Source organism: Anser anser (assembly GCF_964211835.1).
Source record: "Anser anser genome assembly, chromosome: 2".
Lineage (NCBI taxonomy): Eukaryota > Metazoa > Chordata > Aves > Anseriformes > Anatidae > Anser > Anser anser.
In genome coordinates this window covers 161,460,352-161,483,704 of record NC_139721.1, presented here as the reverse complement: position 1 = coordinate 161,483,704, position 23,353 = coordinate 161,460,352, and the positions used below count along the sequence as shown (strand labels likewise).

Genomic DNA, 23,353 nt, shown 5'->3' with positions numbered 1-23,353 from the left:
CAATGGGTAACGTTAAATGAAAGGGATGCATTTCATCGGTCTCCTGTTGATGTCAATCTCATGTATTGAGATGAAAAGTTGACCTTTCTAAACTGAAATGTTTTCCTCCAGGAAAGTTTAAATATTTTGACTTTATTCCAGTTTGAGAGGAAAACAAACATCGAAATATCAGTCTTCTTGTGCAAGAGCAATGTCATTGCCCCATGTGCTGTACAGTGCATTTATTACTTTGTTCATTGCATCTGATTTATTTTTTTTTTCCAGTGGAAAGTTTTAATTGGAAATGATTGAGGTTGGTTTTGAAGACTGGCACAAGGCTGAACATACTTCTCTGGGATTTTTTCTCTTCCCCTCCTCCTTTTCCAAGTAAAGTGATAAATTGAATCATGTATAGATTCCACAAGCACGTATCTAGACTTCATGTGCACATGAGCATGCATTTGTATGCAGTCATGCACATGCAGTGGCAAGAAGATAATGAAGACAAACAAAGCATCCTCTGTGCCAAACAGTGGTAGTAGGGAAAAGGGAACAGTGAATAACCTAATAACACCATGCCAGAAATGTGAGAGAAAAATATCTAAAAAGGGAAAAGGGAAAGCTGATTGCTGCATGTGCAACTCTCAGAGAGAAACAGATCATTAGTTGAGAAGTAGGAGACTTGCTGGAGTACGGTAAATAACATAATAATCATCCAACATGACAACAATATTCATCTTCTTAATTTCAGCCATTTAAAGATACATTTCTAGGATATCTCAGATGCTTATCTTTGCATGGGATTGAAAGCCAATATAGTCTTCTTTCTTGAATGACTCTAGAGGGAACATAGAGGTTTACTTTAAACTAGACAACTCAATTTCACATGGCTAAAGTTAGGTGAAATTAATCCCTTTTTTTTCCTATCCATCCCCTGCTACTGCTCAGGCTCCAGTTGAAGACACTGTATACTCATTAACTCCAAGAGAGTTTCTAGTGAGCTAATAAAGGAAGGAATTTATGATTTCAGAAAAAGGATAAACATCAAGATCCTTGCTCCCAACAAATAGCCTTGGAAAAGAAAAAAAAACAAAGCAAAACGAAACAAAAAAAAACAGAAAGCAGGCTGTGGGGGGGATGCTACATAGACAGAAGTCTTGAAATAGAAAGTTGGTCCAACATTTCTGTGAGATGTCAGCAGTTTTTAACTGAGCTTTGCCTGGAGATATTCAACTGGTTGGAACTAATCCATTTCCAGAAGAGGTGAATCAGTGTCTAGCAATTCACTAAGACAGTTGCCCAAGTGCTGTTTGCTGAAAATCTGCATTTCATTGCCTTCATGAGGGTAGAGTCCACCGGCACGCACAAGTGCATCCAAGGAGGCAGCCTCAAGGTCTCGTTTGAGCTGGTGAGTACAGGAACTGCGGCTGTCAAGCAGAACATCTCAGCCAGACCATAAACCTTTGTGGGTGTGAGATGAGACACTGGGAGTGGGTGAGGGGTGGGGAAGAAAAAGTGCTGTGCAAACTAGGGAAGAGTTTTGTCACTGAGTAAGTGTAAATTGGCCCTGGTTATGCTCCAGCTGCAATAAGAAAGATGGTCTCTGCCCATCCCAGAGGAGTGAATCCCAAATGAACTTTTTCAGGAATAGTGGTTTTAGTTATAGTCAGAGACTGCAGAGATTTGCCACCAACCTACTGAATGAGTTTGGCAGCAGTTTACTCAAGTCTTTGCCTGCAGAAAGGGATAATGCATTTATCTTCCTAGGACACAAAAGATAGCCAAGATATTAAGACCCTTGTTTAGGATTTGAATGACATTAAACCCCAAACCTAAGAAAACCCCTTTCTGTGAGACTTCCTGTAGGACAGCTATTACAGGTGAGATTCAGCTTGCATGTTAAGACAGCTGAAATTAGAGATGAGATTCAGACAGACATCTAAAAGTGAAGGTATCGGCCTTGCATAGGGTAATTTCTTCACATGGAATCAACCACAAGTGGAAACCTTTTGAAAAGACTCTGATCAGGTCTGAGACAGCCGCAGCATTCCCGAAAGTGGAAAAGAAGACATTATGTTGGTTAACAGCATTAAAGGCAACAAGGTGAGTAGTCTTTTTGGACTTCATTCACTGATGTAGTGCTACTCAAACACTTAGATTAGGCTACGTAACCTATGGTTACATGCCTGACATATGTCCAGTCGAAGTGAATGTTCTGGGCTACCTCTAGGGTCAGTGGAGAGAGGCAGGCATTTCCAGAAGGTGACTTGGTGAGGCACCATTCTTTGGAGAAACCTTTGAGGTAGTCTGCATCATCTGCAGAGAGGAAAAACTTATGTTTTAGACAACCAATGTTCAGTTCAATGAATCCCATGTGTCACTTCCCATGAAGTCTGTTTTGTTTTATAAACCACTTTTAATTTACTCTAATTTTAGCCCAGTTTCTTAAAGCTATGACTACGTATTAGAAAACCCTATTAAAAACAAACAAACAAGCAAAGCCCCACTATTCTGTAATATTTGTGTTGAACATCCCAGCATAATGCCTATTTTGTCCTTTGTTACCCAGTGAGTTAATGTGGACATCATCCATCCTCCTCAAAGCTGAGGCTGTTATGTGATAGTGGACAATGAGGCCTTTATTTTCTCAAAACTCATCAGAGAGGGTTTCTAGTTCTGGAGACTCTGGGTAAATTATGGTTCCTAAATACCTAGCATGGCATTCTCTATAGCCTACCTGAGAGGAACACCTCTATTCATGTCATAAATGTGACTCATTATTTAAAGAGGAAACTCACTGGCAGGATTGACTAAGGCATGCGTGCTATCCTGACACCAGTCTTAACCTACTCTTTATATAAATAAGTTTATCTCCTGTTGCTGTATGATTTTAGAGGAATCTCCATGACTTCTAATTTTCTAGGGATGGGCCGCTTTGTGACGAGGGCACTGGTCTTCATTCAGAAAATGCTCTGCTTTCACTGCTGAATGTCATATTTGGATTGACTACTTGGGTACCCAAAGTAGTTGTGCCAACCATTTCTTTCGCCTTGCCTGAATAAGGTACGGGTACAACAGGCTGGGTAATATAGACTGGCCAGATCATTGATTCCTTGACCTTAGATTTCACAATATTTGTAACACATTTGTTTTATAGGGCTTTACAGACTTCTCTTGTAGTAAGCAGGATTTAAATCACTTAAATTTAATCATTTCTGACTGTCATCTAGTCTTAACCAGTTTTGTAGGTATTGTAACAGGGATTTGTTCACCACAGAGACCTACCCTACTCTGTGCTGAACTGCTCTCTAGAGAAGCTGATCTCTCGTCGCGGACTCTAGAGGGAGCCTGGATGACTGCTTTAGAGTAGATATGCAATTTCTAGATAGCTAAAATAAAGTGATACAAATCCTGGCATGTCTGTTTTCTATCTAGCAGTTGGTATTGCATTTCACTATCTCAGCAAAATGCAGCATTCAGTCTTGGAAGCTGTGCACTTCTAGTTGTATTTTATTTACTCTGGTGAGGTGCTGCTATAAAACAGTAGGTACCATAAGCGAAATCCAATGATAATGGGGACCTTTATACACTGATGAAAGACTTCTACGGCCATTACTTTGCTGATGAATACAAGAAATTATGGAAGCCATAGTAAATATTGCTGTTTTGCAGTAGTAAGGAAATTTCCTTAGATCATTAATGAATGCAATAAAAATATGTATTAATCATATTTAGTTCTATCCTTCCACATTAGAATAATCAAGGTGATTATGGTTATTTTATAATATTATACTTAATTTTACTCCAGATCTGTTTTGCCCCTGTCCTTGTCTATCTGTTGGTCAGGGCTCTCAGTCGCTGTGTCAGTAACTTTTGAACCTGTTGCTCAATTTTAAATAAATTTAACAGAAGGATGAAAGTTCTGTAAATACCAAGTTACTGCAAGCTTTGCTGAAATACTTTGCTCTGTGGAGAGGAAAAATTCCAGAAAAGAGCCACCCCCAGGGAGAGGTTGCAGAGTGAAATCCTCACCAAAGAAACAGTAAGGATGGAACTGCAGGAAACAAAAGGTTGTACGTTCTGATGTCCACAGAATGGCTTTTCTTTTCATTCTCTTTTGTTTAAAGAAGAAATTGTTTGTCTACATCTGTCCCAGAGTTGAATAAAATTCATTTATTTTGTAGGATGAGTAAACTGTAATTATGCCATTGCATTATGGTCTGCTGAGTGTGAGTGGACAAATCCCAGTTTAGAAACATGTTATTAAAAACAAACAAACAAACAAAATTAAAGAACCCCCAAATCCCATTCCTGTAGTAAAATTTGCTTATACACATTTTTAGTATTTTTTGTTAGTGGTCACCAACTTTCGCAATGTTGATTTCAGCAACACAAGGTCACACAGAGGGAAGTTATGAGTAAATGTTTTTGGAAGACTCTTGAGAAAACTTAAATGTAGAAGGATTCCCTGACAAGGAGATTGTTATAAGAGGGAAGAGAAGGAATGGGAAGGGAAGGGAAAGGCAAAAGAAAGAGGTAAAAGGGGAAGAAACAGTTTTCTGGACTATATCCAAATTTCTTGACACTGATCTCTATTTACTTATTTATTTATTATTTTGCTTTCTTGAAGCTTACATAGGAAATAAAAACAGTAGGGGCTGGGAAGAAACTGTATGATATGACCAGGTTTGCTGTTGACACCCTGCTAGTAAATTCATTCAGACTAAAGAAAGCTCTAACAAAGCTGAGAACTATGTTACAACAGCACCTCACCGAGAACAATGTGTTTTTCTCAACACTGCAGTTATAGTAAGATTTATGGCCCCTACTCCAAGAGTTTAGCTTCTTAGCAAATGAGTCAGGCAAAAAAATGTCTTGCTCACAGATGGTGAGCAGAGTCATGGAGAAATTAAGTGACTTGATGGGGGCCATAAAAACAGACTGTTATAGAGCTGGGAAGTGATCCCAAACCCCTTAAATCCTTGCCTGATGACTTAGAATAAGGTTGTCAATGAATTTTAGCTCTATGCAAGTAGGGTGTTGAGTTTAAGTCAGTTATCTGGATTCCTTTTTTTTTTTTTTCTTTTTTTCTTTTTTTCTTTTTTCTTTTTTCCCTACATCAAAGAGCGAACAGCTCCAGATGTTTTGTTTCACCCAGCACAGTTGTCTGCCTTCAGGTGGGACTATCAGGCTTGGACTGATGCTTCTTTGGCTCCTATTTGCAGATTAAAAAGATTTGAGCAGTATGCCACACACAAAAAGGAAGCCATGTTTGCCTTAGAATGACTTCTTGCCACGGTACAATCTCTTTTTACATGTCATTCACTATATAAGCACTGTTGGACAGCCAAATCACTCATCCAAGCACTGTGGACAGCCTATTGCAGCTGAATTATTAGTGCCTTAGTAGACATAATCTCAGTTTACTTAAAGTCCCTATATGCTAAGCATTCATACAATCATTTAAGTTGGAAAAGACCCAAAACATCATCAAGTCGAACCATCACATAACATGACAAATTCCACCACTAAACCATATCCCTAAGGACCACATCCACACATCTCTTGGATACCTTCATGGATGGCAGCTCTACCGCATTCCTGGGCAGCCTGTTCCAATGTCAAACCACTCTTGCCATGAAGAAATGCTTTCTGCAATAGTTTTTGAAGTCAGTATTGGCTGCCTTTGTTACCAGCAGAGATGAACTCACAATTACACTTCCCTCTAAGCCCTTCTGTTCCAACTTTTTGGCCAAGCCATCACACTTGTGCAGATTGTGTTGAACCAGGATGGAAAGCTGATACAGAATAAAAGTAATTACATTTTCTTGGGCTTATTTTAACACAAGAGGTTTTCTGAAGCAGTGTATATGTTGGTCTCAGAAATGCGGGTGGCATTACTTGCCAAATGCAAGTGGCATGGTATGGAGTGTCAGGAATGAGCAGGCAGGTGAGCAGAAGGAGGGTGAGACCACCTCTTTGGCAGTGGTATAATTTATGTTTCAACAGAATGGGAAGCCCAAGAAATACATCTTTGCTGGTAGAATCTAAGTGTTTTTCAACCTACAGAGAAAGTGCTTGTGTTGCACAAATAAGTACAAGTATTTGTGTAATGTTCAGTGGAAAATTTCAACCAAAGAACAAAGAATCTGCATTACACTGAAGAACTGATTTTTGTGTGTTTGCCTGGACTTCTCATCTTCCTCACCATGAACATCAAGTCACCAGGCAAAGAAAACCTTCCATTCCATGCCCTCTGAAAGACCAAAGCAGTGGGAGCTGCAGGACTTGGTAACACTTGTATAAAGTCATAATTATTCTCTAATTTGATTATTTATGTGTCAATTGTTTGAGGGCAGGGAGAATGCACAGGAGTCACCACTGCATGATTGGAAGGTAAATACAAGGTAAATACAAGGTTGAGGGAGAGGTTAACTTGGGGATTATTTTTTTCTCTGCTAAATGACTTTCTTTAGAATTTTTATAGGCTTTAGGCAAATGATTTATCTGATTTTGGCTGCAGACAAGGTGAGCATCTAGCCATGCAAGTTTCTTCAACAGCTACTAGATATATTAGACTGCATTTCATCCCCAGCATCTTATGCACTTACTTTAATATGGGGAAATTTGCCCTCTGAAAGTGCTGACATCCTTCTTCATTGCTGGAGGTTGTAATTCTGTTGGAACATATTTAACTTTTTGATGACTACTGGTAAGGAAATGCACTGAGTCTAACTGGAATGGGGTTATTTTTCTTTATACCAGCCTGTATGGTGCTGTGTTTTAGATTTGTGACCAAAACAATGCTGATAACACACTAAAATGGCTAAAATATTGCTAGTGTTTGCACATCATCAAGGCCTTGTTTGTTCTGAACTCTGACCCCTGCCAGTACATAGACTGGGAGTGTGCAAGAAGCTGGGAGGGGACACAACCAGGCAGATGACCCAAACTAACCAAAAAGTTATTCCATGCCATCTTGCTCAGCAACAAAACAGAGAGGAGGGAGGGTTAGGGAGGTTAGCCATCATTTTGCTTGGGAACTGGCTGGCCGTCAATCTACCCATGGGAGGTAATGAGTTACAACCTTTGCATTACTTGTTTTGTTTTGTTTTCTTTCTTTTTCCACTTGTTCATTTATTTAAAAAAATATTTAACTGGATCCCCAAGTTTTCTTGCATTTACTCTTTTACTTTTCTCTCATCCCATTAGGGTGGAGGGAGGGGGCAAAGTGAGTGAGCAGCTGTTGTGCTTAACTGGCTTCTGGGGTTAACCCACAACAGGGAGATAAACTGGTTGTCAACATCCAAGTTACTTCATAGGTAAAACAGGCATTTCAGAGAATGAAACAAAGCTGCTTTCTTAAGGACTTGTGTTTGAACATTCCTCCAAATCTTCCATGACACTTACATTAGGAAGGAGTTAGTCAGTGGTGGGTTAGTCCAAATTATTTCCATGCTGAATGGCTTGCCTGTACGAGCTGGTGAGGCAGTACCTACGAACTGATCATCTAGATGTTTCACTACTAAACATATGCATAATGAATGAATTCAACCCATACATCTTGCTGTGGGCACTGATTGATACATTTTTCTCTGCTCAGCTACTGATTGTCATGAACTGTGAAGAACCTCAGTATTTCTGAGACTCCCAGCCCCCTTTCAATTGAAATTGGCAGGAAATTTCCAACATTATTAAGGAAAGAACCTGCCAACAAATGAGAAACAAACTAAAAGACATAAACTTTATTTTTTTCCAAGAAATTAGTTTAATAATGAAGTCCATTGTTTTAAAAGAAGGAGAAGAAGGGAAGGGAAGGGAAGGGAAGGGAAGGGAAGGGAAGGGAAGGGAAGGGAAGGGAAGGGAAGGGAAGGGAAGGGAAGGGAAGGGAAGGGAAGGGAAGGGAAGGGAAGGGAAGGGAAGGGAAGGGAAGGGAAGGGAAGGGAAGGGAAGGGAAGGGAAGGGAAGGGAAGGGAAGGGAAGGGAAGGGAAGGGAAGGGAAGGGAAGGGAAGGGAAGGGAAGGGAAGGGAAGGGAAGGGAAGGGAAGGGAAGGGAAGGGAAGGGAAGGGAAGGGAAGGGAAGGGAAGGGAAGGGAAGGAGAAGAGCCTGGAGTGTATTCCAAACCAGTTTTATCTTATCTGGAGATTTACTTTAAACAGAAATGAATGCTTACTCCCTGTATAAGGCAGATATAAAATTGTTTAGGTGATATAATTTAACATTTATAATTTAACATTTAACATTTATCAGCAGATTATCCTTAGAACTCCTAAGGTCACTAAGCTGATATTTGTTTTTTATTTATTTTATTTTTTTTCCTGTAGTGTAGTATTGATGTGATGATGTTCATATCAAAATATGAACATATGAACATTTTTGGACTGAGCAAGCTTTCTGTAAGTCTCATTTTTTTTTGCAGATAGAAGGCGATACAAATATTTGAATTATGTGTTTGAAATTATCCCAGCACCACATTTCGCAAAATGAACAAAGGACCAAAGACTTTAGCTGAAATAAAAATGATTTGGATTCAAGACCAGGAAAGGTTTCTAACAAAAAGATAATGAAATGACAAAACTGATCATCTGGAGAGGAGTACATAGCTTCTGTCCCTGGAGGCTTTTAGTAATAGAGAGATAGAAACAGTGGGAATGGTTTAACAGACTTGGCCTTCATTTAGTGATGACCATGAGATCTCTGAGGGTCCCTTCTAACCTAATTTTCTAGGAAATAGGATTTGATACCTTACGGGGGAAAAAAAAAGTCCTGTCTAACATAAGCTGATAATCTGAGCAAACAAACTGTGTTGTTGGATACATAGCTCCAGAGTCTCTTGACAGGCTTTTTGCATAACGATGTTAAGAAGAATAAAATAATAGTGATTTTCAGTCTTTTGGAAATGATGTAGAAGATCTTCTATGGATGCTTTAGAATTTTCTTTCCTTTAGATGGATCCTATTTTGTTATTATCAGAGATATTTTCTCAAGCTGAGACTTAAGGGGTCTTCACATAGCAGCAGACACCAAATTTCAGACACCAGAACTGTGCTCCGGGAGTGAGAGTGTTGAGTCAGCTAGTCCAATTGGCCTCCCCTTGTGGACAAGAAAGAAACCTCAGAAAATGACATGTGTTTAAAAACTCAGCCGAGACTGTTAAAAAGAGATGAAAGCAGAGAGCAGTTTTAGCCACTAGAAAGGGCACTGCATACCAAAGAGCAGGCCTGGTTTAGACCTTCAAACATGATTCTCCTTTGAAGTTCAACTTTATGAAAAAGTCATTAGCAGAGATGTAGAGATGAGGAGATAGCATGTGACTTTATTGCAGCAACCCTTGTCCCTTTTCACCCCACTCCCATATCACCGTAGGGTAACCTTGGGGACGCCAAACACTGAAAGCTGATAAAAAAAGAAACTGTTTTTCCATCCACCTTAGTTCATTGAGTTCGAAGGAAGGAGAGCACACAGACGTGTGTCTTGGTTTGGATTATAATGAACCTTCACCTGTGAGGCCATTTCAAAATGTATGGGCTTGCACTTCAGGTAAAATTAAATTTGCAGTGAAATCACCACTGGTTTAGGGAAAAGACATCAGCTGTCCTGTTTCTGTGAATAAGCCACCCTTCTAGGCAGCTAAGGGGTTCTGTTTTCTGGGAGACATACCAGAGCTCCTCAAATCCAAGGACTGTTGCCCCTTCTCTGAAGTAAATGTTGTGGGAGGCTGCCTGAACCATTAGATACATGGTCACTTGAACTTCAAGTGGTCCTTTACCATACATCAACTGAATTGAGTTTGGTGGTGTCCATGCTCTTTCCATGTGCCAAATTAATAGCATCATAAAATCATAGAATCATGCAATCATAGAATGGCTTGGGTTTGAAGAGATCTTAAAGATCATCTTGTTCCAACCCTTCTACCATAGGCAGGGATGCCACCCACTAGATAAGGTTGCCCAAAGCCCCATCCAACCTCCAGGGACGGGGCATCCACAACTTCTCTGGGCAACCTCTTCCAGTGCCTCACTACCTTTACAGTGAAGAATTTCTTCCCAATATCTAATCTAAATCTATCCTTTTTTTAATTTTAAGACCATTCCCCCTTGTCCTAGTATTATCTACCCAAGTAAAGAGTCCTTCTCCATCTTTTTATAAGCCCTCTTTAAGTATTGAAAAGCTGCAATGAGGTCACCCTAGAGCCTTCTTTTCTCCAGGCTGACCATCCCCAGCTCTCTCAGCCTTTCTGCTCCAGCCCTCTGAGCATCTTCTGGACTCCCACATCTTTCTTGTGCTGGGCGCTCCAGACCTGGATGCAGCAGTCCAGGTGGGGCCTCAAGAGGGCAGAGGGGGACAGTCAAGTCTCTCTCCGCAGGGATGCTCTCAATGAGTTCTTCTTCCAGTCTGTACTCTTCTGGGATTGCAATTCAATACAAGTTAGAGGAGAACAGAACAGAGCAGAGCAGAGCAGAGCAGAGCAGAGCACAGTAAAGTAGAGTAGAGTAGAGTAGAGTAGAGTAGAGTAGAGTAGAATACAATAGTTCAGTTGGAAATGACTTACAAAGATCTTCAAGTCCAACTGCCAAGTTAGAATAGCATGTACTAAAACTACTATTTTCATCCTCTGTCATCCAGGGGAGCTGAGAGAACATGCCTAAATGGTTGCTACCACCAGTAGCATCAGCATGAAATTCACCTCAACTTGTGAGTCTGTGATAGGTTGTGGGTCTGTGAGACAGGTTTTGTGTCTGACATTAAATGGCAAATTCTATTGAGATGAGTTGAAGGACAGGGTTGTACAAGACGTTTCGGAGTATGACTTCTGATTGCATTCACTAAGAATCACTCCCACTGCTGTCCTGAGTATTGCATAGCAAGCTTGTAGAATAATCAGTGCACTGCCATAGTGACCTGCAAGCTTTTCTTAAGCTTGTGCTTTCCACCAGTACTGGCAATTTTTTTTGTCTTTTTTATTTTTTAATTTTATTATTATTATTTGTTTGATTTTTTTCCAGCTCCTTGCTGTCTTATTGTAACTTGTCTTAGCTGTAAAGCAAAGAACCATATATGCAGGTTGCAATTTCAGGCAATATTACAAATAGTTGTTTGACCGATATGATCATCAGCATGTGTTTCTGTCTGGCCAGCATCTGCAGTGTTGTGACTACTGCCCGGGCTGCCTTAGCTGCAAAGCTGTTACAATATTATGACAAGCAGTTTCCAAATCCCGGGGTACTTGTGAAATGCTAGGAAGTTTATGGCCCACAGCGTCCTCTTCCCTGCTGAGCAGGATGGAAAAGAAAGAGCTCACTTGCCTTATCAGAAATGAATGAATGGATGGTCTGTTATTAGCTACAGGTCCCAAAGGCAAGAAGCAGTTAACAGTCAGCAAACTCCTACCACGAATATGGTAATGGCTAATGCCCCAGGGATTTTTTTTTTCTTCTCTTTAAATGGAGGTTAATCATGCAGAACTGAAATACTTTCCTCCGTGCTCCTACTCTGATTGTACAGACAAGGGTGAAAAAAACAAAGGTTCAGTGGAACTCCATTTAAGGCGATTGAGGCAATCTCCTTAAAAACTTTTTAAAATACAGTTCTTTTCTATTTTCTTTTCATTTGGAAAGAACTCTGTCTTGATCACCTGAGCCCTGAGGCAGGAGGCTTTACAATATCTGTGGGACCCTACAGGAGGGATGAGCAGGTTGCACGGGGCTTAGCTCCAGGCCCCCTTTGGAGGAGGACAGCAACCATTGCAAGGGACCTTTGGGTCTCAAAATGTGCAGATTTACCAAGGTAGCTGGGAAAGACAATCACATCCTTCTTCCTTTACCTTTGGAATGAGGATGAACAGTTCTGTGTATGAGCTAAAGGATGGGTGAGTGCAATACCTGCCAGTCAGGGGGGCAGAGGAGAGTTTGGAGGGTGGGATGGAGGTGATGAGGACTGAGGACACAAGGTCACCTTATCCCTGCTCTCCAATCCTTGCTCCATGATGGCTGTTAGCCCTGCTTTCTGCTTGACTTAAGAGCATTATCCTCCCTACTTAAAGTCTCTACTGGATCAACACTTGCTTTGAACTTATTTCTCAAAGATGCATCGGAGTGCCAAGCTCTTTGCCATTCACAAACACCAAGGAAAACTTCCCCAGCGTTATTATATTTTAATGGAAAATTCAGCCTGTTAGAGAAGCTGCTTTCAGTCCCTTTGGCCCGAAATGTAGAGGTCAACTGCTGGAGCTGAACTGTGATCTGTTAGTTGTAATAAGCAGTTTCTCTGCTGGCAGATACGCCTTGCACAATGTCAAGCACATTGTGGGCTCATGAAGCATGCACTCTGACCAACTGTGATCATAAAATCTTGGCACATTTGGGAAGGCTATGTATCATGTTTTATTTTTTTAATTAGCATCCATTGGCATCCCCCTCACCCCCTCATCCTTCGCTCCTCCCGGCCCTAACAAACCCCAAAACATCAGGATTGCAGCAACATAACCCTTCTATTGGAAACCTTCTCTAAAATGTACGCCAACACCCTTGAGGCAAAAAATCCAGAAAGTCAAAGAAGAAAATGTTTATCTCATCATTTTGGCATCACAGAAAAGGAAACTTCCTTTGTCATGTTCGCTAGTGAGTAAAGACCATCTGGAGGGCTTGTTATTTCAAATCTAAACAACTCCTCCTCTGTTACACTAATTGCATTAATTGAAGGATAATTGTAAAAATAAGCTGTAGAAAGAAAGCATGGAGTGAAATTCACCTCAGAAGTGTTTTCCAGCCTTTCTAGTAGCAGTGAGGGCAGGCTGTGCAAGAACAAGGACTCTGGCTCAGCTGGAATTTGCTGGATGTCTTCTTCAATGGGCTGCTCTCTGTTCACACACCCATTCTGCGAAGCCTGAGCTTAGCAAGCTCCATCCAGACTTCACCAGATGCTCCCCTACTCATCCTGCTGCCCTATTGCCCTTTTGTTAGGGGACCCCTTTTGTCATGGACTACCAAGAAGACATGAATAATAAAGAAAATTTATTCCGATTGTCATTCCATGCAGTGTTTTTACCTTGTTAAAGGAAACAAGCAGTTATTTTTAGTTCAGTTACAATGATTCTAACACAGTCAAAATTACCTATTTTCTCCTAATTCTTGTTAATAATACAACTACAGTTATATTATTATACACCAGCTTTCTACTATTTATCCCTTTCTTGTGCTTCTCTTTTCCATGTGCCATTACAGCAAACGATCGGCTTGCCAAGGTGTTCACCTGAAGAGTGCAATGTTGTCTGTGTGTTTCTTCCCCCCTAGGCATAGTTCACTAAGGATTGCTTTTCATATATTTCAAGAAGTTTACTGATAATACATTTTTCTGATTGTCCTAAAAATATTCATAGAATGATTCATTCCTTTGTTCTTCCATGTATATGGAATGGTTTCTTTTAGGCTGAAGGCACACAGATCTGCAAAAGTAAGCAAACTTTAAGTTAAAAAACACCTTAAAATAGATGATTTACTAATACAAACCCTAAACCACAGGGTAGTCAATGAACACCTGGCCAGTAGGTAATTTTCCCATTGTGGCTAGGACAAATTAGACAAGGGTCATCAGAATTTAAACCAAGTTGCAAACACAGCAAAAGTTTCTTAAATAATTTTGCAAATACAAGTGAAACAAAGACAGAAATACGCTAAAATCCAGAGAAATCCAGACAAAGCTTGAGAAGTCCAGAGTAATATACTCTCTTGTCTTTGACTGCAGCTAAATATTGCATATTCTGGAGTTTTCCTTCAAGAAGATCATTTTTTTTTTTCCCAAGAATGAAATGATCTTTGAAAGGAGATCCAGTAGCAGAACCATCTGCTTAACTAGAGTCATTTGGAAATGCTCCACTGACTTCAATGAAGTTCTTTCTGCTAGTGCAAGCTGGCAGTCTGTGGAGGTTTTATCAACAGCTCCTATATTATAAAGACCTTTTTATTCTGGTTCTAATTCTAGTTTTCATAAACATAAAATTGGAGTCAGTAGACTGATCACAGTGCATGCGTACTCCAGAATAATGTCTCAGAAGAGACACCAGCTAGAAATTGCATGTAGCTACTGAATCAAGATGACAGGGTTTTGCTGAGTTTTTGTCAGCAGAGAATTGTAGCAGGCTCATTCGTATGAGACGGCAAGATACAGCTACTTTCCCATTGCTTTCAGTGAGAGCTAAACATGCTCAGTACCCTGCAAAATTAGACCATGCAAATCTTGCATTTATTTTCTCCTGGTAGGATTTGCTCAGCACATCGTGTTTCAGTCCTAGCACCATGCCTTGGCTATTCCAGGATAATCTAGGATTTGCTTCATCAACCGTTTTCATTCCTGCTCTGGTGACCAGACTGTGTGTGCTGTTCTTTCTATACTGGTAAGGTTGGAATTGAAATATTGGAGAATTACAGACAACTTGTTGCTGTATAAGCTTAAAGGAATTACTTTGCCTGTAAAAAGCAAGAATGACAATGAATTCAACCTAATGGGAATTTATTTTTTTAGGGCCAGATTACTCAGAGGAGAAGATGGAGAAAGAAATGAAGGAGAGATGGAAAAGGGACTGAAGGGGATCTTTGTGCAGATCCTGAGCTCATCTGAAAACACAGCAAAGACCTAAGTGCATCAATGAAATCTAAGCTTCCTGTGAAAGACAACTGGATCTCCTGGGCAGCTAGAAGAGAAAAGTAAACAGTCTGTGGAAAATTGGGACTCCAAATACTCCGGTGTACGGGGAACCTCACTGGTTTTAGTATTTCATTGAGTATTTGGCTCCCTGGAGGATCACAGCTGATGTCAACTCCATTGAGCAGATTTTTTTTTTTTTCTGGGGAAGGCAGCAAAAAGTTTGGACAGGTAACTCAGGACAGGTAATCTCAAAGAGGCACATTTGTCAATGAGATTTGAGGATATTAAGCTGCAAGGAGAGGAAAATTTGATATAAATTACTCAGCAAAAGGAAAAAAAGAGTCAAACTCTCCATAAGATTGGGCTTTGGAAACTGATATTTAAAGACAGGTGCAAAGAAACTTTTAGTTTTTTCTTCTGAATGTTGAGCAAATCCAGATCATTCAGTGACTCTCTGATCATGTAATTTTCTTTCTCCTTTGTACACAAGTTCCTTGAACTGCATGACGTGAAACTAGACATGACAATTCAGCTGAGGTGTGAGGTGGTTCTTGCCAGCCCAAGGCAGTGTTGCCCTGTGTACCAGAAGAAAAATACCATGAACTCTCTTAAGGCTGAAGCTAGAACAGAAGCCATCCAGTGATGTGAAAGTTTTCTTTCTGAAATTGTCAAACTGGCACTGAACTCATGATCCTGCACAATTCCTGGCATCTTCCAGAAGAAACACAAGAAACCTCTACTCTAGCCAAAGCCATTGAATACGTAAAAATATTTTGAATATCCATCTGCTGCAATAATAAGGCTTGTATACATCACGCAACATTGGTTTTGCCTTATATAGCTTGCTGCCAATGTGAATAAAGAAATACTCTCAACATTTGGTAGCAGCCAAGCTATTACAGGAACAAGGAACATGAATGGAACTGAAATGAGGTAATGTCACTTCTAATGATCCTGTGGTAGACAGATTGCAACACAAGACATTTCAAAAAGAGAAAACAGGAAAGATTAGATCCTGAGCTGAATATTTCTGCAGTAGGAAACCTTACTTTTTAAAGTAGTGCCTTACAAAGCAGGGTGGCTGGTCACATTTGAAAATGACTAGTAAACAAAGGCTGAATACAGTATTAAGAGACACTGTAGTTAGAGTGGTTCAAAACTTAATGTTTTGATTTCAAGGCAAAATAAGAAACTAAAATCAAAACAGATCTGGTTCAGATGAAACAAAGATTAAATTTTTTTATTTTTATTTTTGTCATAAATGAAGACCCTGAAAATACTCTTTCACATTAATTAGAAATGTTTAGTTGGACTGAAAAGAATGCAAAGTTCACTTCAGAGTTTGCCATGGTTAGATTGGATGTTTAACTTCTAGCTTGCTCAAGGGAAGGTATAATGAATCCCAAGTTTACTGGCACTGGACAAAGAAGTAAGGTGTGTTTTTCAAGCTCAGTGCAATCAAATTTTACTGCTGTAGATATTCATAACAGTAGGTGTGGTTGCAACCTGATTTAAAGAAGGGGGTGAATATATAACCATACTGTCCTGTCCTGATCACATAGCACTGGAAAGGGCACCTAGGATTCCTGTAGTTCCATCTCTGAAAATCTTTGCAGAAATATGGGTATATCCACCAGAGAGGCTGCTGCATTTAAGGTGTGTTGGACCTGGTCTACACATGGATCTTCATGCAACCAGTACCAACGGTCCCGCAGAACATAGGATGAACATCCAGCCAATGTTGCTGAGTATTCAGAAGCCATAAGCAAATGTACTTGTCTGGAATAAGCAAAGTGTGGCACAGAGAAGTAGAATGGAAGTGGATTAGACCTCTCTAAAAAGACCCTCTCTTGGCAAAATCTGACCTGGAGAAGCACTGCCAATTCCAGACACCTTAATAAGGAATGTGACATATTCATTGCTACAGTATTTTATTTTACATTTGGCTTTTCCCAGATGAACTACAGTTCAGTTCTCTTTCACAGCTAAAGTTTAACTATTCTTGCAGTAAAGCAGCTTTTAAAAAATCTTGTTGGAAGGGGTAGGGGGTGGTGGAAAGTAGTTTAAAAATTAATAGAGGTACTTTTTTTCTTAATTGAACTATAAATGCTATTTTAATGGGCATCCTGTAATGTGAAAACCTAGACAGGAATTCATCTAGAATACTGAGAACCAGCCACAGTATCACAAAATGGTCCATTCTCAGAATAAATATAAAATGCAACTCATATTTCCTGTGGGTGGTGGTTTCATAATTCACAGAACTACCAACAGTTTTGCCTTCCTCCAGTTTCTCAATACTTTGGACAACTTTTCAAATGTATTAGTGAGAAGAGAATCTTTCAAGCAAAACATTCCCAGTAGTAAGTTTTCCACTTGGCTCAGTTATTCCAGCATGACCCCATCCCTTCACATGATCTGGTGCTATAGTTTCTTTTGTTATTGTTTCTGTTTATTTTGTTTCTTTATTTTTTTCCACTCACATATTCATAAAGCATAGCATAGATCAGGTAAATCACACCTAGAAGAGCTGGTTTCCCACCACTGACAATAAAAAGAGTAGCAATGATCCATGATCACGATGCATGAATCTGGAGCTGAATCCCAGTGTTGCTTTCTAAAGTGAGGTGTGGTGAACCTTAGCTATTAATTTGGACAAAATGAATTCTGACATTTATTTAGTTTTTGCCTCATGGCTTCTCTGATCTAACATGAGCCATATAAGCTGTCTGTAGTATACAGCCACATCAGAGGTTCTTATCCCTCAAGACCACCTTTATGATGCATTCCAGGTTCTCTTGCAGAGAGATGCAACAAAGTCCTTTAATGCATCAGGTTTTTCTCCCTTTTTTGGGCATATTTCTAGTCCTGGACAATAGAGACAGGGTAAAGCAGATAAGGATGGGAATAATCAATAGAGAACTGGAAGCATGCTGTTCTCAAGTTTTTTGTATGTCTGGAAAAATTGAAATTCATAATAAAAGCTATATAAATTAGTGCTGAGACTGCACTAATATCACAAATTGGTTTTCTCAGGAGTCCTCTGTTACAGGCTGATGTGCAGGTAGCATAGGTGGGTAGATAAATGGATTTATGCGCACACTCTTTCAATTCTATCAGTAAAAACATGGTCAAAATGGGAACAGAGAAGACATTCTCAAAGCCAGTTACATGTCCAGCTCCACTAGAACAGAGGAGATAGCCTTGTTATTTCGATGACATCTTGAAAGCTTCAAATATCTCAGAAAATTCTGACCTGTGTCTTTCTCTTGACTGTGTCTGCACAGGTAGATAAGACTGATCAAAGACAGGGGCACAAAGAGATCCAGAGACGTGACAAGGATTTACATCTGGGTCTGCTGGGCTGGAGGCTGGGCTCTTCTGCACCCTCCTCTGCAGGGATCAAGAATGTACTTAAAGTCAGATAAATAACTCTCCATTTATGTTAGTAAAATAAGATGTGAAGCAGCTGGCAGAAATTGACCAAAATTTATTTTTCCTGATGATTAAATACAAGAATTACTTAACCAGATTCAGATAACGTGGCTGTTATTTCTGATGTATAGATCTCCATAAGTCTTATCCAAACAAAGTGCTGAGGCTATATCTCTCCCAGATGTCATTCGAAAGCTCTCAAACCCCTGTTTTAGATGTAGGAAGTTATTCATTGGTTACTTTGTGACTCAATATCACCTAGGCTGGAACAAAACTGCACCAGTCACTCAAAATTGCCTTCTGACTTCCAACCTAAGTTTATGCTGAGTCAATCTTTAACCTCTCTTCCTGTGCCAATAATGACTTTCAGCATAAATGAATAACTTCTTTCCTGGTGGGAGTTCTCTCCTGTATTTGTATTCCCACTCAATGTTCACTTTGCTGGGCTAAGCATCATGTGTTAGCACACCCTTGTTTTGTTCTTGTGTCCTTGTCTCCAAGTAGCGCACTCAGTTTGCATACTATTTTTGCTCTGGGGTGGCTAATCAGTTATTTGGCTGGGTCACTGCACCCTGAGATTCAAACCATGCCCCTTGGTATGGAAACAATAGGGCATTCATTCATGTGCACTCAAAGATAATATATTCATAGCTTTAATCACCCCTGACAAAACAAACCACCCCTGCCCACAGTCATCCCAGGAGCTTTTCCATGCTGCTATTTTTGTACCTGTTCATCTTTCCTGAGTGTGGGTTGATAGGGCTGGGAAAGTAGGTAGGGCAGGAGGTTCATAGCTAGAACTGTCCAAGTAGCTCTTCACCCTGCTCTGGCTGCAGAAACTTCCCTAAAAGTCAGTGCAGGGAGAAAATGTTTCTAGAGAGGATTCATCCTGTCCCAATATAGGTGTTTAAGACAGATCAGGTGAATTGCTTCATAAAGCGATGCTTCTTTCGGCACTGATGCTAAGGGGTGGCTACAAAGTTCAGACTTTGAAAGACCAGGTCTGGTGGGGCTTTGAGCAACCCAATGTGGGGAGGTGTCTGTGCCCATAGCAGGTGGGGTGGAACCAGATGATCTTTAAGGTAGGTCCCCTCCAACTCAAATGATTCTATGATTCTGTGATCCTATGATTCTATGTAAGGTATATGAACAGTGATTAGCTCAAGTGTAACTATCAGTTTAAAATAAATATATACATTTACTCAGAAAAATCATTTCTGAAATCTCATCAACAACAAGGAAAATAGCTGAAGATGAGGGACAGATCACATTTCACTGCTCTGTTAAATCCACTACATCTACAGTGTGATTCCTTTCAGTTACGTTCCTGGAGCAACCCTGCAGAACATCTACTCTGGTTTCCCTGGGCTGTGCTCCACCAATCCGTCCTGACCAGCCCATGGCATTGCAGAATAGGAGCAAGGCTATTCCATGTCAAAGAAAGAAAGGAAACGAGAGTCTCCTTTACTAAGACTGCATGCTGAAAGTGATCCCATGAAAAGATAACCCCTAATCCCTACAGCTGCCCAGAGCTAAAAGTCATTTCTTACTGTTCTAGCTCTATTCTCAGGGGATAAAAGCTATCCTCTTCAATTGAAGAGACATCTTAGACTAAGCAGATTTAGTCTGAAATGACTTTTCACACACAGGAAGGAATGTTTTTCTCCTTCACAAGTTCAAGTATGCCAGGAAAGCTGGGAAAGAAATTGCATCACTACTGATTGTGCTGTGCTTGTACAGAGAGAGCAGCAGAGACCTGGATTTTCCTAGGCTGTCCATGCAGGACATGGGACTGTTGCAGCCCAGGAGGCCTTATTAGGTAATGTATCACTTATAGACTCACACAACCACAAATGATCCTCTGCTACCCGCATAGTTTAGGAAAACTACAGGAAATATTTGCTCAACTGAATTGCTTTGTTCTGGTAGGATCTATGGATTCGGATTTATCTTGCCTAACTTTATATTATTTCAAACGAGAAATATACACTTCTTTTCCTCTGCCCTATTAGTCTCTGACTTTAGGATGAGATGGATACCTTAGTCTCTGCTGGCTATATTCGTCCATCTCCATTGACTATGAAAGCAGCTTGCCCTAACTAGTTCAGATGAAAGCATCTCATTTTCTCAAGTGAATCTTACCTGAGAATGAACAGAATGACTGAAGAGCGGGTGGGTGATTAGGAATCCTCTAAGTTACATTTATTTCATGGGGAAGACTGGGGGGAAAATAGGAAATTCCTTAAGAGGGGTTAAAGGATATAATGGTTTTATAGCATCAGTAAAAGAAGAAGAGAACAAAGGCGGAACAGTTCGGAGGGACATGGGATATTTTTCCAGAAGTCTTGGCCAAAAAGAGATGGTTGAGAAAGACAGGACAGTTACCCTTAGCTGCTTTTTGTACCTTGCTGTATCAGTATTTTTCATCTTGAATCCTTGATCTGGTTACGGTCAGAATTACACTTTTGTCTGGGTTTTCACTTATGTGGTTGTATATCAAGTAGTGTTGACATCAACTGTCTATCAGAACTGTACTGAGGCTGCACAGTCCTGCTGCACCAACCTTGTAAAAATTTGGCTCAAAGCCAACCAAATCCCCAACACCAAAGGCTACAAAGTTCACAGTTTCTGGTATTTGTATTTATTTCAGTGGTTTGAGTGAATCCTACAGAATAATCAGGGCAGTACTGTGAATGATCATGCCGACTACAGTGCATGCACACAAAGATCTGTTTACCTAAGTTGGATATCCAGGCATTACATATTTAATTTAAAGTTCATCACCTTGGTTTCCTTCATAATGAAAGAAGGGAAATAGGCATCTTCAGAAGCGGATTAACTTGATTTGTTTTAGATAACTCTCTTAAGACTGGACAAATTTTCTTTTAGATTTTTGAGCTTAAGAGAGATTAATCCTTCTTTAATCATTTAATCTAAATGAAACATTTAGGCTCCCCTGGCAGAAAAGAGGAGAAGATCAGGAAGGAGATTCATGTTATTTTAAGAGTGAGGGTTAAGGCAGGTGGGATAAAACTACTGAAGCAAATGTTTTCTTTTCCCACTGTTTTAGAAAGAGACCAGCTAACAAGGCAGGGTAAATGTTTATATGGCTAAGATTAGATGGAAGGATTGTTTCCCAGCTTGTCTGTACTCTCTGGCTAGGATGCCATACTATCTCTCTCAAAATGGTGCATGAAGGTGCCTGTCATTGAACTATTCCTGGTGTGCATGTGACAGCCCCTTAAAGCAATGTGAGATGAAAACACTGCACACACACAGAGAAGACTGTTGTCCTTAGGTAAATCAATTCTGATTTTTTTTTTCTCCTGGAGTACAAGACAATCCTTCTGTACTTCACCTGAAGAAAATGGGCTGAAGTGCTCTAAATAATTCCAATAAGTCCTTCCCTCTTGCTTCTTTAGTCTTATAAGTAAGTGCCTAACAGATACATGTATCCAGGCTGATGATGAGCATAATTAAATGAAGGACTGAGCTATGAGTATAAATATGTTTTTCCAGAAGCACCTGAGAAAAATGGAGGGTGAGTCAGATGCCCAATGTACCAGCAATATACCACCCTGCAAATATTTCCTGTGATATAGACTTGCATACTGAAGCAAACAGTGCTCAAAGGCTTTATTCAGTCTGCCCTAACAGCCATTCTCCTGGGTCCTTAACCATGACTCTATAACCTGTGGAGGGACTTTGTCCAGTACCATAGTCTTCTACGTTTGGACCCTAATTTGCCCCACCAGTGACATAGTGGTCCCTATCTAATAGATCTAATAGATAATTGGGAAGTGCTCTGAATTGCTTCCTGCTCTCTCAATATTTTGCTGCTTGTGATTACAACCAGATTGACAAACGGAAAAACTGAGATGCTTTCTAGCTCTTAGCCACTTTCAACTAATATATAAAATGTCCCAGGACCCTGAAAACAACTGCAACATGGTGACATCGGTCTTGCAAGTAGGCTGTCTTCCCTCCAGTTGGGGTAACTTATCTGTACATGTACATTCAAAAGTATGCTGGGAACAGCTCTTAGCCCATACCATCTTCCCAGGACTGCATAAGCTGGGCATTTTTTCCAAAAGGCAGTTTGGGAGCAGAAATTCCTTTTGGGGAGAGTAACAGAATTTAAGAATACTCACACTGAGCACTTTCTGCCAGTTGGCCTCTGTGCATGGTCGATGCACATTTAACTTGCTGCCATAGACAGAGCCAGTGCGTGCAGAGCTCTGCAGGGAGCTGAGCCACTTCTCCACCCAGAGGCTGTTTACTGGTGGTTCCTGGAAAAACTGATTGGACATATTCTTTGTTTGTGTGAGGCAGTATCTTCTGATGATTCCCACCGAGGTGCTCAGAGAGAAGCCATTGTCTAAATAAAAATAAAAATGGTGGCAAGGTGCCCTTCCATACAAAGGAAGGAAAACACAACTTTGGCTTAACAGTGAATCCCACCGTGATTTCATCCATGACTGACAGCTGAGGCAGGCATGGTTTGCAACTTGAAATGGCTATCTGAGTGTAAAGGCATGAGCCAGTTCGTGGAACTGAAAGAAAAATGAGAGATGGGATATTGCTGTGGGATGGAGCAGCAAGCCAGAGTGCTAGGGCAGCACATGCAGCAGCAGCTTCCCACAGTAACTTTTGGTACAAGGCTGTTTTCCATTTGCTAACTGAAACTATCTTGTTTAGACAACACTGACCTTCAGGCTGCTAACAGCTGGTGGCTTCGTGGCTTCCAGGAGGGAAAAGCTTGGGAGTCCATGTCCTTTCGGATTTACTAAAAAAGTCATGATGGAAAAGAGGTATTGGAGGCAGGGAGACTGTTTGGGATGTGGTCTTCTGATGTGAGAGTGTGCTTCTTACTAAAGAAAAAAATGATCCCATCTTCTCTTTGTTTCTTAACCAAGTGCTCTCACTTCTCTTGTACCTTAAGCACTCTGTGCAATGCTGTGCAATGCTGTGCAGTGAGACGGACCAAAGTAGTCGACTAGTTTTCATCCAGAATAATTTCCCTGTCTGGTATTGTCCTACAGATGGCACAAGAACTGGAGAGAAGGCCACTCCTTTTGGCAGCTGAGTGCACTTCAAATTTTTGTGAGACTGCAACCTTAGAATAATGGAATAAATGGCTTTCTGTTTACAAAAATAGATGGATTCCAAGAGCCTGGGCCAAAGGGTAAGATCTCAGCAAGAGTGCTTTGAAGAGTGAAGGCAAAAGGCAGCCAATGGGCTCAGAGTGGAGAGACCTCCCCAGAAAAGACAGGAAGAAAGTTTGCAGTATTTCAG

At 40.4% G+C, this 23,353-nt stretch overlaps 1 long non-coding RNA gene across 2 annotated transcripts; it reads left to right on the top strand.

Annotated features, from left to right (window-relative positions):
- The first annotated feature begins 1,014 nt into the window (after window positions 1-1,014).
- On the top strand, window positions 1,015-17,616 carry LOC310894524. Of its 2 annotated transcripts, XR_014579981.1 has the most exons (4): window positions 1,015-1,387; window positions 1,948-2,082; window positions 2,903-3,042; window positions 14,501-17,616. It is a non-coding gene; the product is annotated as an uncharacterized lncRNA (long non-coding RNA). The 2 variants fall into 2 exon arrangements; XR_014579982.1 differs by lacking the exons at window positions 1,015-1,387; window positions 2,903-3,042 and having other exon boundaries at window positions 1,457-2,082.
- The last annotated feature ends 5,737 nt before the right edge of the window (window positions 17,617-23,353 follow it).